The sequence below is a fragment of the Scyliorhinus torazame genome, chromosome 9 (genome assembly GCF_047496885.1).
Source record: "Scyliorhinus torazame isolate Kashiwa2021f chromosome 9, sScyTor2.1, whole genome shotgun sequence".
NCBI classification, from domain to species: Eukaryota; Metazoa; Chordata; class Chondrichthyes; order Carcharhiniformes; family Scyliorhinidae; genus Scyliorhinus; species Scyliorhinus torazame.
In genome coordinates, this window is record NC_092715.1 from 26553536 (window position 1) to 26567776 (window position 14241).

At 54.0% G+C, this 14241-nt stretch overlaps 1 protein-coding gene across 2 annotated transcripts in view; it reads left to right on the forward strand.

Moving 5' to 3' along the window:
- Window positions 1–14241, forward strand: part of palld (palladin, cytoskeletal associated protein) — a 614708-nt gene that overhangs the window by 4152 nt on the left and 596315 nt on the right. Inside the window, exon 1 of one of the 2 annotated variants that reach the window (XM_072515727.1) lies at window positions 7955–8120. The exons of the other annotated variant lie outside the window; for it this stretch is intronic. The gene's annotated coding sequence lies outside the window, so the exon portion shown is untranslated. Of the gene's footprint in view, window positions 1–7954; window positions 8121–14241 lie in introns of those variants that run through there. 2 annotated transcript variants of the gene reach the window in all.

The window sequence follows — 14241 nt, forward strand, 5'->3', positions numbered from 1 at the left end:
GAATCTCAATTTTAATAGTTCCACTCTTGGCTGCCAGTTACTTCAGCCCCATGCTATGAACATCCAGTGGTATTCAGCATTTCGGAGGGATAGACGCAAAGGAAAAGGCGGCGGGCGGGTTTGCATTGCTGGTTACAGACACAATTATGGGTCACTATCTGTGTGGAGTTTGCACATTCTCCCCGTGTCTGCGTGGGTTTCACCCCCCCCAACCCAAAAGATGTGCGGGTTAGGTGGATTGGCCACACTAAATTGCCCCTCAATTGGAAAAAAATAATTGGGTACTCGACATTTTTTTTAAAAAATAAATAAAATAAAAAGGAAATTAGCACAACAGTGAGGAAGGATAGCAGCTCCGACAATGTGGAATCCGTATGGGGAGAGCTGAGATGCACCAATGGGCAAAAACATTAGTGGAGGTTACATATAGATCCCCAAACTGTAGTGGTGATTTGGGGGATGGCATTAAACAGAAAACAGATGCAAGCGATAAAGAAACACCTGTAATTATGGGTGATTTTAATCTGCATATAGATTGGACAAATCAAATTAGTAGCAATACTAATTCCTTGAGTGTGTACAGGATGGGTTCCATGACTGATACATTGAGGAACCAACGAGTGAACAAGGCAAGCTAGGCTGGCTATTGGGCGATGAGAAAGGAATAATTGGCAATCTAGTTGTGCGAGGCCCCTGAGGGATAAGTGACCAGAATATGATAGAATTCACCATCAAAGCGAAGAGATTAGGGTCCTGAATTTAAATAAGGAAAACTACGATGGTATGAGACGCGCATTGGCTATGATGGATTGGGGAATGTTACTTGAAAGGATGACGGTGGATTGGCAATGGCAAACATTCAAAGAGAGCGCATGTGTGAACTGCAACAGTTGTCCATTCGTGTCTGGTGTCACACCATCATCGTTTTCCTTATTTAAATTCAGAACCCTAATCGCAGAGTCAACCAGAGCAACAGTGCTCACCACTGTGCTACCGTGCTGCCATTAAGGGGCTAGCACTGGCACGACATGGAATACGACCGATTCCAATGAAAAACCGTGTCTGTTTCGCCGGATTCGGGATTGGGTCTCGAGAGGTTGACAAGCTACAGCCGCAGAGACACACTGCACTCCCCACACACGCTCATCCCAGCCAACAAGATGGCAGCAAGGAAGAGCAGCTCCCCGATTCACTGATGCTGAAGTGGAGACGCCGTGGAGGAGAGGCGGGTCTCCCTGTACCTGGGGTGGAAAGGAGGCGGCCAGCTGCCGCCGTTTGCCGTGCCTGGAAGCAGGTGGCAGAGGTCGTCAGTGCCATCGGCAACAACGCGGGGAGCGGCCAGCAGTGTTGAAAAAGGCTGCACGACCTCCTCCGGGTGACCAGGGTGAGTCGGCAACTACTCACGGACTCCTAGCACCAACCCCCGTCCGACACACCCTTAACCTTACCCAGAGCAGACTCGATGGGCCGAGTGGCCTAATTCTGCCCCTATGTCTCATGATCTACCCCCTCCCCCCCCACCCAGAGGGCGGCCGACCCCAACCTGCACCACATGCCAGCACCCATGCCGGCTGCCATGGCCGGGTGCCCTGGCCACTGAAGACATCAGCTGCCCACCCCCGGGCTGCATGCGTCAGATTGTCTGCCGCTGTGCGCTTTGTGTTTCCTCTCCCTCCCCCCCAACCCCCCACCCCGCCAGGAAAAGTCCGCACACAATCGCCGAGAGAGGGAGGAGACTGGAGGGGCAACGCCAGACCTGCTGCCCCTCACCGCAGTGGAATAGAGGGCACTGGATGTGGTTGGTGGGCCCGAAGAAAGGGCAGTCCACCGGGGCGGAGGTGGGCTTCGGCCGAGGAAGTGAGACCCCGCTGAGTTGCGGTTTTCCATGGCACATGTGTCAAGCCCCCACCCGCAGAGGGAGGTGGCACAGTCACTGTCTGATGTGGGAGGTGGCCCATACAGGCTGCTCCATTGCTGCGAGCATGCAGACCCTCGTCGAGACAAGGGCAATCATCCAGGACTGGCAGCGCCAGGTGACAGGGTGTTAGCTCTGCTCGCACCCCCATCCCATGGAGTAGCCCGGGGGCCATCGGGCACCCCCAGGGAGGAGGAGGACCAATGCCGGCGACTCCCGCAGGGGAGGTGCCAGCACACCGCAGCACCTCGGACCCCTCCCTCCTCTCCCTGGCGCATCAAATGGGCAGCAGACAGAACAGGGCGGCACCACGCCACCTGGACACCTGAGCAGCAGCCGGGCCCATCCAGGCCCGGTGACCCCAGACGACGCCCACCACGGGGGCCCAGGTCACAGGTTGGGAAACACAGAAGGCCGCTTCCATTCCTGATGTACCATCTGGGATCCACCTCGAAATAGCGTTAGGGCCCGTATGGCCAGAAAGATAGTTACCGATTAGGATGGCACAGGTGTGATATATAACAGCGATAGGGGCCAGGGCACAAACCATTGAATGTGCCAGGACGAAGGCATCATGCATACTGCCCGGGTACCGGCGCAGATGTGCATGTTGTGCATCTCATGGTCACACACCAGCTGCACGTTCATCGAGTGGTACCCCTTTCGGTTTGTGAAGACCGGCCTGTCATCTGCCGGTACTCGTAGGGGACACGCATCCCATCAATCACCGCTGGGACCCGGCGCATCTCAGCAATGGCAGTGAACCCTGCTGCCCGGACATCCTGGTGGGCTCGGTCTACATTAAAATGGATGTATTGCGCTGACCGGACGTGAAGGGCCAATGTGCGCCGAGCTCTGTTAGATCCCGGACAGGTCCCCACTCGATGCCTGGAAGAACTCCATGGTGTAGAAGTTATGTTGCACTGTCTCCCTGCTCAGTCGAAGTCTTCAACATCATGCCCGGTCTGGCAGGTCCTCGAATGACAGGCGCTGCCGGTACCCATGAGGCCTCACGCGGTGCCTCCTTGGCACCTCCTCGGCCTGTTGGGCAGCCGGCTCTCCAACTTGGGTGGCTGTCATCTGCCCCTCTGTTGTCCGCTCCACTGTTGCAGCTTCCTCCTCGAGCAGCGCCCGCGCGTACAGCTGCAGTGCATCCCCCAGGGCTGTGGCGACTCGGAGGGAGGCCACCATTGCTGGTTGTATTCCAATATCCATTGTCTACAGGGGGTGAAAGGCTGACATGTTAGCACGGTGCGTACCCCTGAACCCAACCAGGTCCAATGGGCTACATGGTGGCACCGGCTGGTACTGCGGACCCTGCCCTGCACGTCCCTCTCCACCACCCCCAGTCCTCCTCCATCTCCACACCCCTGGTCTCGTCGGTACCCGGCACCGTGGGGTCCTCTGGCCCCGGGCATGACCCTGCTGCTAGGGTACTGTCGGCTGGCACTGCCCATGTCAGCAGTACACTCTGCAGATCCCGTCCAGCCCACCCTTGCTGCCCTTGGGTGCTGCCCTGTCGGCAGGTGGCGGCCGGTTTGCCAGGAGGGGGTGGTTGTATGGTGGAGGGTTGGAGCTGGGGTGGGGGTTGGAATGTGGGGGTGGTGGGGTGTAGAGTGGGGGCTGCGCACCCATACGGCCGATGTCACTCTGTAGAATCACAGGCCATGGAGGGCACTCAGCAAGATGGCTGCCTTGCAGGCCGCGGCAACGGTGCTCCATGCCGGGACACCCTGGTCCCTTGCGTGGCCGTCCCGGCTCCACGGCCCGTCCCCAGGTTCCACACCCCTCCAGCTCTGGCAGAGCTCCCTGCCCCCCTACACCGCCCACCAGCCTGGCCACTGTCAAGACCAGCAGTCCACGGTTGCGCCTCTCCGTGTCCCACCTCCTCTCTCTCCCTCAACAGCCACGGCACCCGTTTCCCAAATTTTATAACCGCAAGTGAACCTCACCGTGGGGAATACCCCCCGGAGGAGGCGGAACAGCGCGGAGACCCTGGATCACACTGCATCAGGTCCGCTGATGATATGCGAACGGCATTTACTGTACGTGCGGAGTGGAGCACAGTGGTTAGCACTGTTGCTTCACAGCACCAGGGTCCAGGTGGGATTCCCGGCTCGGGTCACTGTCTGTGTGGAGTCTGCACGTTCTCCCCGTGTCTGCGTGGGTTTCCTCCGGGTGCTCCGGGTTCCTGCCACATCTCCCGAAAGACGTGCTTGTTAGGTGAATTGGACATTCTGAATTCTCCCTCCGTGTACCCGGACAGGCGCCGGAGTGTGGCGACGAGGGGCTTTTCACAGTAACTTCATTGCAGTGTTAATGGCAGCCTACTTGTGACAATAAAGATTATTGAAAAGAATTTGGCGTGAACCCGGCACCCGCCACAATTTCAGCGTCAAGTCTGATTCTCCACCTCATCGTGTTTCCCGATTTCGGCTTTGGCCGAATCCCGCCCATTATCTTTTCAAGGATGAGCTGGATAGCACAGGGGCTGTTTAGCACAGGGCTAAATCGCTGGCTTTGAAAGCAGACCAAGGCAGGTCAGCAGCACGATTCAATTCCCGTTACAGCCTCCCCGAACAGGTGCCGGAATGCGGCAACTAGGGGCTTTTCACAGTAACTTCATTGAAGCCTACTTGTGACAATGAGCGATTTTCATTTCATTTCATTTTCATATAGTACTTGGGCAAAAGGGATCAAAGGATATGGGGGGAAAGTGGGAACAGGTTACTAAATTGGATGATCAGCCACGATGATATTGAATATTGGAGCAGGTCAAAGGGTCGAATGGCCTTCTCCTCCTCCTATTTTCTATGTATAGAATTCCCTCCCTAAATCTCTTGGCATCTGGACCTCACTTTCTTCCCTCAAGAAACTTTGTAAAACCTACCTGTCTGGACATCTGTCCTGATATCCCTTTGTGTGACTCAAGGCCTCCTTTTTGTCTGGTGTGTTCTTTTTTTTAAATTTAGAGGACCCGATTTTCTTTCCCCCAATTAAGGGGCAATTTAGCGTGGCCATTCCACCTACCCTGCACCTCTTTTTGGGTTTGGGGGGGTGGGGGGGGGGGGGGGGGTGAGAACCACACAGACACGGGGAGAATGTGCAAACTCCACACGGACAGTGATCCGGGGCCGGGATCGAATCCGGGTCCCCCGCACCGTGAGGCAGCAGCGCTAATACTGCATCACCGTGTCGCCCTGCCTGGCACATTCTTGAGATGTTTTTCATGGGCGGCACAGTGGCTAGCACTGCCGCCTCATAGTGCCAGGGACACGGGTTCAATTCCAGCCTTGGGTGAATGTCTGTGTGGAATTTGCACGTTCTCCCCGTGTGTGCGTGGGCTTCCTCCGGGTGCTCCGGTTTCCTCCCACAGTCCAAAGATGTGCAGGTTAGGCGGATTGGCCATGGTAAAATTGACCCTCGGTGTCCAACGATTAGGTGGGGTTACTGGAATAGGGCGGGGGCGTGGGCCTGTGTGGGGTGCCCCTTTGGAGGTTCGGTGCAGACTCAGTGGGCCGAATGGCCTCCTTCTGCACAGTAGGGATTCTATGATTCTCTGATAGAAGGAAAACAAAATAGAAACTCAAGCTAAACCTAGTATCAGCAGAGTCTCAAGGTACTGCTGTGAATAGACTAGATGAGATGCCCTTAAACCTCTAGTCTGTGTTCACTAATAGGGAAGGTCTGTCTACATGTGACTCCAGATCCACAGCAGTGGCCTCTGTCCGCACTGTAGGGATTCAACTCTTAACTGCCCTCTGAAACGACCTAGAAAACCACTCAGTTCAAGGGCAATTAGGGATGGGCAACAAATGCTGTCCGTGCCAGTGACACTCACATCTCTCTTTTTTTTTATTCGTTCACGGGACATGGGCATCGCAGGCTGTGCCAGCATTTATTGCCCATCTCTAATTGCCCATTGTGGTAGGCTATATTGGGGGTATTGCGGTACCTAGGTGGGATGTACCTTACACTGTAGTATGAGTGGTGGAACCTGCCTGCTGGTTCCGCCCAGCAGGCGGAGCATAAGAGCCTGTGTTTCACCCACAGCAGTCATTCTGTACCGGAGCTGCTGGGGTTACTACTTGTTCATTAAAGCCTTCAATTGGACTACAATCTCGCTTCAGTAGAGATTGATCGTGCATCACCCATTGCTGTGGGTCTGGAGTCGCATGTGGGTCAGACCAAGGAAGGACGACAGATTTCCTTCCCTAAAGGACATTAGTGAACCCAGATGGGTTTTTACGACCATCGGCAACGGTTTCATGGTCATCATCACGGGGCAGCACGGTAGCATTGTGGATAGCACAATTGCTTCACAGCTCCAGGGTCCCAGGTTCGATTCCGGCTTGGGTCACTGTCTGTGCGGAGTCTGCATGTCCTCCCCGTGTGTGCGTGGGTTTCCTCCGGGTGCTCCGGTTTCCTCCCACAGTCCAAAGATGTGCAGGTTAGGTGGATTGGCCATGATGGATTGGCCATGATGGATTGGCCATGATGGATTGCCATTGGTCTCCAAAATTGCCCTTAGTGTTGGGTGGGGTTACTGGGTTATGGGGATAGGGTGGAGGTGTTGACCTTGGGTAGGGTGCTCTTTCCAAGAGCCGTTGCTGACTCGATGGGCCGAATGGCCTCCTTCTGCACTGTAAATTCTATGATAATCAGATTTTTACGGAATTCAAATTTCACCATCTGCAGTGGGGGGGATTTGAACCTGGGCCTCTGGGTTACTAGTCCAGTGACAATACCACTACGCCACCGCCTCCCCTCATGAAAGAATAAAGGAAAGGAGCCTGACCTCTCCCTGCTCAAGGCCACTGAAGCACTTGTATGCTCAGTCAGGAAGCACAATTGGATGTTTTTGACATCCGCCCTTGTTGCCATTCTCAGGCTGCTCATGGTTGACGCCCTGGTGTGTACGCACGCGAGCTAACACATATTGATGACAGCTTCATACAATTATCGAATCACACAGCACAGAGCGATGCCATTCGGTCCAGCACTCCCATGCTGGCTCATTGGCCAACATATCTGATTCGTCCCAGTACCCCATGCTGGAGACCTATAAGTGTTTCCAATTTTATGTCCATTTTCCTCATCTCCGTCTGACAGGTAAGTTCAACCTGGTTCACGACCTTGCTGCCAGTGAAACCAGTTTGTCCTTATTGGCTCTATCGAAACCTGCAATTTTGAATGCTTCTATCAAACCTCCCCTGACCTTTGTCATGATATGCAGACATGCAGATAATGATATACAGACAGGCACAGACAGGCAGCTAATGAACACAGAGAACAGGACATGACCAATGAGCAGGCAGGACACTCAGGGGTGGGATCTCACTATAAAAGACACGAGGCACTCACACTCCGCCTCGTTCCACTGATGAACATCTACAGAGTGAGTCGGGGTGTATGTACAGTATCACACCTCCAGCACGTGGCTAAGATCTAGTCTGGTCCAGTCAGACAGAGTAACCACATTTAGGTTAGCAGAGAGTCAAACTCATAGAGAACTGTGCTAACTGTGCTCCTGGTTCAATAAATCAGACTGAACTAACTTCAAGGTCTGGAGTATCTTTTGGTCAAAGCTGCATCAAGTTGCAGCCTGTGTTATCCCAGAATACATAACACATCAACCTTCTCTCCCTTCAGGAGTAGAGCAACCCCAGCTCCTCTCTCCCATTTCTCCACATGACTGAAGACACCCAGCCCTGTTTTCACAGGCCTGCACCTGGGATTGCTTCGCACATCACCCATCCCTCTGGTTCTCCTGCCGTCCCTTTTCAACTACGCCGCCCTGTAATTTCCTACCCTTTTCCACCCCAGTTTCTCCTTTGGAAAAGTCCCTGCGGTTTGGCCAGGGCCTCGAACCTCTGAGCTCCCTCCTTGTGAGCTGCTTGCTGCAGCCCACGCACGGCCTGTGTGAGATCTCCTGATGCAGGCATTCCAGTGAAACCCGATCACAGTCGCCAAATATAGATGACTTCAGAAAGGGGCTCCACAAGCCAGAGACAGATGATAGCTGTGGCAGGCCAGGACTGGGAGCTGACTGCTATCGGTTCGGAAGCTCAGTTAGTCACCCAGGCAGCAATCGAGAGTCGGGGAGAGAACCACTCCGTGCCCCGATTTCACCCGATTTCGACCAATCCTGTTCTTTACTGGCTTTGGCATTTTGTCACTCATTATTCTGGAGCGACAGGGAGAGGTAATGTCTTTTTAAATCTGACTCATCTTCGATGTGTTTTACTTCAGAGTCTTATGTCTGTGTAAGCAGCCATGCAGAGCTCTGTGACTAAAGGTAACTGGTAGCTGCTCGGTTCTGGGATATGGGAGCGAACCCCGTCCTCAAAGGTTAACTGTGGCGGAAATGCATGACAAGGGTGCTTAAAAATAAACTTGATTCAAGGGGTAAGCGACCAAAGCGAACGTTTTGACCCCTCTGGTTAACCTCTCTGACACTTACTTTCCATTTTCTCTATTTCAAGCAGAAACTTTGGAATTAATGCCCAACATGACAGCAACGGGGCGGCACGGTGGCATAGTGGTTAGCACTGCTGCCTCAGCGCCAGGGACCCGGGGTCGATTCCGGCCTCGGGTGGCTGTCTGTGTGGAGTTTGCGCTTTCTCCCCGTGTCTGCGTGGGTTTCCTCCGGGTGCTCCGGTTTCCTCCCACAGTCCAAAGATGTACAGGTTAGGTGGATTGGCCACGCTAATTTGGCCTTCTGTGTCCAGGGATCTGTAGGTTAGGTTGAGGGGTTATTGGGATAGGGCAGGGAGGGGTGGAGCGGTGGCACAGTGGTCAGCACTGCTGCCTCGCGGCGCCGAGGACCCGGGTTCGATCCCGGCCCCGGGGGGGGTGGTCACTGTCCATGTGGAGTTTGCACATTCTCCCCGTCTCTGCGTGGGCTTTGCCCCCACAACCCAAAGATGTGCAGGGTAGGTGGATTGGCCGCGCTAAATTGCCCCTTAATTGGAAAAAAAAATATTGGATTCTCTAAATTAATTTTTTTAAATGGTTAGGCAGGGAAGTGGACTTGGGTGGGGTGTTCTTTCAGAGGGTAATGGCAGACTAGATGGGCCAAATCGCCTCCTTCTGTACTGTAGGGATTCTATGATACTATGAACAGCAGGCTCAAGAGTATGTTTAAGCAAATCAGGTAAACACTTGAAAATGAAAAACTTTACAGGGCTACAGGATAGTAATAGAGGACCGCGACCAATTGGATGGCTCCCTCGGAGAGCTGGCAGAGCCAGGATGGGCCGAACGGTCTCTTGTGTTCACTGATTCACTATTATTTCACCATCGTTCTTCCTGATTGTGGAGTGAAATTGTGACTCCGCTGGCTCTGAGAGGGCGGTGGGCGACTGACCCGTGATAATCCCGCAAGATCCCAGAATCCTGATATCCCAGCTTGAGCGGAAACAATGGGAAATCAGGGGCCAGCAGGAAAAGCAGCCCCCACCAGCCTTGCCACACTGCTCAGGTTAGAATGGGTGGGAGGGGGAAGTGGGGGACCCATGTCCAGTTCCGGGCGCTGTACCTTGGAAGAGCCGTGAAGGCGTCAGCGAGAGCGTGGGAAAGATTCACCAGAACGGGTCCAAGGATTTTCCAGTCGGCGATGCCAAAATCACGTTCAGCGACTGGCTGGAGAATCCAACTTCCCGATGCGCCACCCCCTCCAAAGTGGCGTTCTTGGGAGAGTACGCCGAGCGCCGTGTCCACGGCCTCAGGTCATTGCCTGATACCCGCCCCTCTGATGCTCAGCCCCCAACCGGCAGAGTTCCCGACGACGTGGGTCTCTCGTGGTCTCACCCGTCAGGAACCCAGCGTGGCGGCTGCGGGTTCAGTCCAGCGCCGCCACAGTTGGGGCAGGGCCGATCCGCGGGTAGGGGGCTGGTTTAGCACAGTGGGCTAAACAGCTGGCCTACTAATGCAGAACAATGCCAGCAGCGCGGGTTCAATTCCCGTGCCGGCCTCCCAGAACAGGTGCCGGAATGTGGCGACTAGGGGCTTTTCACAGTAACTTCATTGAAGCCTACTTGTGACAATAAGCGATTATTATTATTCGGGGCTGGGGGCACTGTGGTGGGGCGGTCCGGAGCGCGTGAGCCGGCTGAAGGTGGGGGTACTATTTTGCGGGTCGGGTCCGCGAGCGGCCTCCGCCATGAAGCACGGCACGGCCGCTGCAGGCTGCCGCCACGCGCATGCGCGGCCACGGACCATGCAATTCTCCAGGCCGTATTGGCAGCTCGGGCCGGGTGCTCTACGCTGCCTTCCTGCTAACCCCCAGCAAAACGGGGAGTCGTGGCCGTTTTGCGGCAGTTTCTCTGACGTAAAACACCACCGTTCCCACTCCGGCCTGGGGACATAGTCTCCAAATCGGTGAATCCAGCCCCAGGATCGGTGGATAGATTGAAGAAGCTCGCATTGTTTTCCTTGGCAGAGGAAGGTTGAGAGGGGGTTTCTTATCGAGGTATTCAGAGTCATGAGAGATCGGGGTAGAGTAGCGAGGGGAGAAAGAGTTCCCCTTAGTGGAAGGACCGAGTACGAGAGGACACAGCTTTGTGGTCATTGACAAATGAAGCAGTGGTAGCTCGGGGAGGAACTGGTTCCCACAGTGAGTGACGTGAAGAACGCTGCCTGAGAGGGTGCTAGAGGCAGGGTCGATCGAGGCATTGGGTTATTATCTGGAAAGGAAGAATATGTGGCGCTGAGGGGAGATGGTGGAAGAACAGCACGAGGTACATTGCTCATTCAGAGGGCCAGCACAGGCACGATGGGCTGACTGGTCTCGTCCTGTGCAGTAACAATTCTGTGCTTCCCACATTTACTGCTATTTGGTAACTCGTCCACCCCCCCCCCCCACCCCACCCCCCCACCCCACCAAACCCCACCCCCGCCAGCTCCCATCCACCCAATCCCCCTGTCAGCTGCAAAGTAAAAGCACCCAGACATCAAGTGAGGACAAGATTCTACTCAGTGGTGAAGGCCCCTGCAGCCTAATAGCCCACTGACCCAAAATTGGTTAAAGTGACAGAGGGCGGCAAGCACTTCTGGTTCAGCAAGCTTATCAAAGAGGGAAGCGGAATTAGCTTCAGTGACCATGGGTTGGGAAGGAGGAAAATTGACTCCGTTTTCTGTTCCTGACTGATCGCCAATGGTCCCCTCTGAAATTGAAGCATTTGGATGGTCACGGAGGCTAGGAGTAGGACACATCGGAGTTGGAAAGGAGGGAAACCCAAGAGTTTGAGCTTAGGCAGTTGAAACCAATGACAGCGCGGAGAGAGGGAGCGATGTGCAAGAGGAATGGAGAGTTGGAGGTATGAGTGGGAGATGGTAAGGGGACTGAAAGAATTGACAGAGATGGGAAGAAAGGCAAAAGAACTGGAGCCAATGTAGCTCAATGCATTTGAAGCTGATGGGTGAACAGGCTCTTAATTTGAGATGATTACTGCTATAACCTTGCATGGGACTTATCCAGCTCGGGATGATTGTTCCGTGGTGCTGTCTGGGCTGTGAGTTAACCAGCACGAGTATAACAGCTACTGTGGCTGCTGGCAGGAAGGAGTGAGGACCCTGAGATGTGTAACTGGGTCCGTGTAGTTCCTTTACTTCATTTACGGGATGTGGGCGTCGCTGGTTAGGTCAGCGTTTATTGCCCATCCATACTTGCCCTTCAGAAGGTGGTGGTAAGTTGCCTTTTTTGAACCGCTGCAGTCCTTCAGGTATAGGTACACCCACTGTGCTGTTAGGGAGGGAGTTCCAGGATGTTGCCCCAGCGACAGTGAAGGAGCGACGATATATTTCCAAGTCCGGGTGGTGAGTGACTTGGAGGGGAATCTCCAGGTGGTGGGGTTCCCAGGTATCTGCTGCTCTTGTTCTTCTACATGGTAGTGGTCTTGGGTTTGGGAGGTGTTGTCTAAGGAGCCTTGGTGAGTTACTGCAGTGCATCTTGTAGGTGGTGCACACGGCTGCCACTGTTCGTCTGTGGTGGAGGGTTTGAATGTTTGTGGAAGGAGGAGCAATCAAGAGGGCTGCTTTATCCTGGATGGTGTCGAGCTTCTTAAGTGTTGTTGGAGCTGCACTTATCCAGGCAAGTGGAGAGTATTCCATCACACTCCTGACTTGTGCCTTGAAGATGGTTGACAGACTTTGGGGGGGGTCAGGAGGTGAGTTACTCGCAACAGGATTCCACGTCTTTGACCTGCCCTGGTAGCCACAGTATTAATATGGCTAGTCCAGTTCAGTTTCTGATCAATGGTAACCCCCAAGATGTTTATTGTGGGGGATTCAGCGATGGTAATGCCATTGAATGTCAAGGGGCGATAGTTAGATCCTCTCCTGTAGGAGATGGTCATTGCCTGGCACTTGTGTGGCACAAATGTAACTTGCCACTTGTCAGCCCAAGCCTGGATATTGTCCAGGTCTTGCTGCATTTGGACTGCTTCATTATCTGAGGAGTCGTGAATGGTGCTGAACATTGTGCAGTCATCCGCAAACATCCTCACTTCTGACCTTATGATGGAAGGCAGGTCAAATATTGCTGTTCTGCTGAGCTGGATAAATGTCTTTTTATGAACCCTTCGGACACTCTTTGCCGTTTACACCATTGGCGACAAGGATGAATTGGAGCTGTCAGCTGCTTTACCCGAAATTATTTTTAAGAGCTTGATTGAGGTACGGACTTCTCGTTGCTGGGAGACCCTCTTTGGGAACCTATATTGAACGGGCAAGTGAGCGCCGGGCCTGTGGAGCGCCTTTGCTGGGAGGGTTCCGGGGTCCGATGTATCCGGCAGTACCAGGGGCAATGTCATCAGGGCGACTTCTAGTGCTGGTCGCACAACATCTTCGACCGTTTCTATTCGTGGCCCTTTCTGCGATGCCAGCTTGCTGTGACAGAATGGCTTACTGGGGAGTCCTGATTCGAGTTGGCCACCATCCTTTTGGAATGTTGTTGGGGTTTGCGAGCGCCGCCCGGATTTTGAAAGATCGTTCCGCGATGGTTGGGACTGCGAGATGGACGGTATTTTACACGAGTACAGATGTTGCCACATGGTTGCACGATTTGTGCTGCAGACACTGTTGGGGTGTGTGGACCCTGAGTTTGTGTGATGTGCCTGATTGAATTCTGGGGCAAAAGCTCCCTGGGCTTTCAGTGGGCATGGTAAATTCCCCGTTTTGTTTGTACGCTGATACTGTGGCGAGCATTTGTTTGGGTATGTGGGGCGTAGTGTTGGGCGTTGTCTGATGATCCCACCCCCCCCCCCCCCCCCCCCCCCCACCCAGTTCCTTTGTGGCTGAAAGTTACACAGTGCTGGTAAGGCCTTGGGTCGATGGGTCAGACCCAATGATGCGCGCCCTCCCCAGGTTCGGCTGTAAGCAGCTCCGCCCTTTGTGTGGTTGGTGGGGGTGTTGGACCGAACGCAATGTTCAGCGGGATGAACACTGGTCCATCCAGTTCCCCCCATTTTGTGGCGCCTTGTTGGGCCCGAACGGTGTTTTTTTTGGTGTTGATGGGCCGTTGTGTTTCTGTTGTACTGGTTTGTTGTCCTCTTCGTTCTCCTCCTGTTTTTTCTTTGTACTCTCCTCCATGATTGCTTCTGAGCGTGTTTTCGGGGGGGGTGGGGAAGGGTGTTATAACCCTTCCTGGGGACTCATCCAGCTAGGGATGATTGTTCCCTGGTACAGATCGGGTTGTGAGTTAACCAGCACGAGTATAACAGGTCAGCTGCTGTAGCAGCCCTAGTTCCTCGTTGCCGTTTACTTGAATGGCCCCCACCCCCTCCCAGATGTGTCAGCTCAGCCTTCGTTTGAAGAAGAGTATTTGAGAACCGGGGTCGCAAACCAGAGAGGAAGGCCCTGTTTTACTGGGCAGCAGTGACCCCCATGGTCCTGGATGCTTCAGAGATTCGGTCGTCCAACAGCACGATCCTCCCTCAACATTGCGGCGCTAATCAGCTCCATTGGACAGGACCCAACGCTCATATACCTGACGTCAGACTCCCAAAACAACTCCTCTACCGGGAACTCGGTCATGGCAGCAGCCTTCCAGGAGGACAATGGAAGCACTTTCGGGACGTCCGCAAAACATTTGTGAAGATAAAACATCTGCGCCGACTCACGGGAGACGCTAGCTTGTGACTGAGCAAAATGGAGAACGTTCATTTGGGAAAGCAGGGAACACATCGAGAGACCATATCAGGAAGATGCAGTGGCACAGTTGGGGGGGGAGGGAGGAATAGAACCTCTAAATGCCTCATTTAACTAACACTACCCCAAACCACATGTGCCACACATTAAACAAAGGTCAGCCACCTCAGAACCCA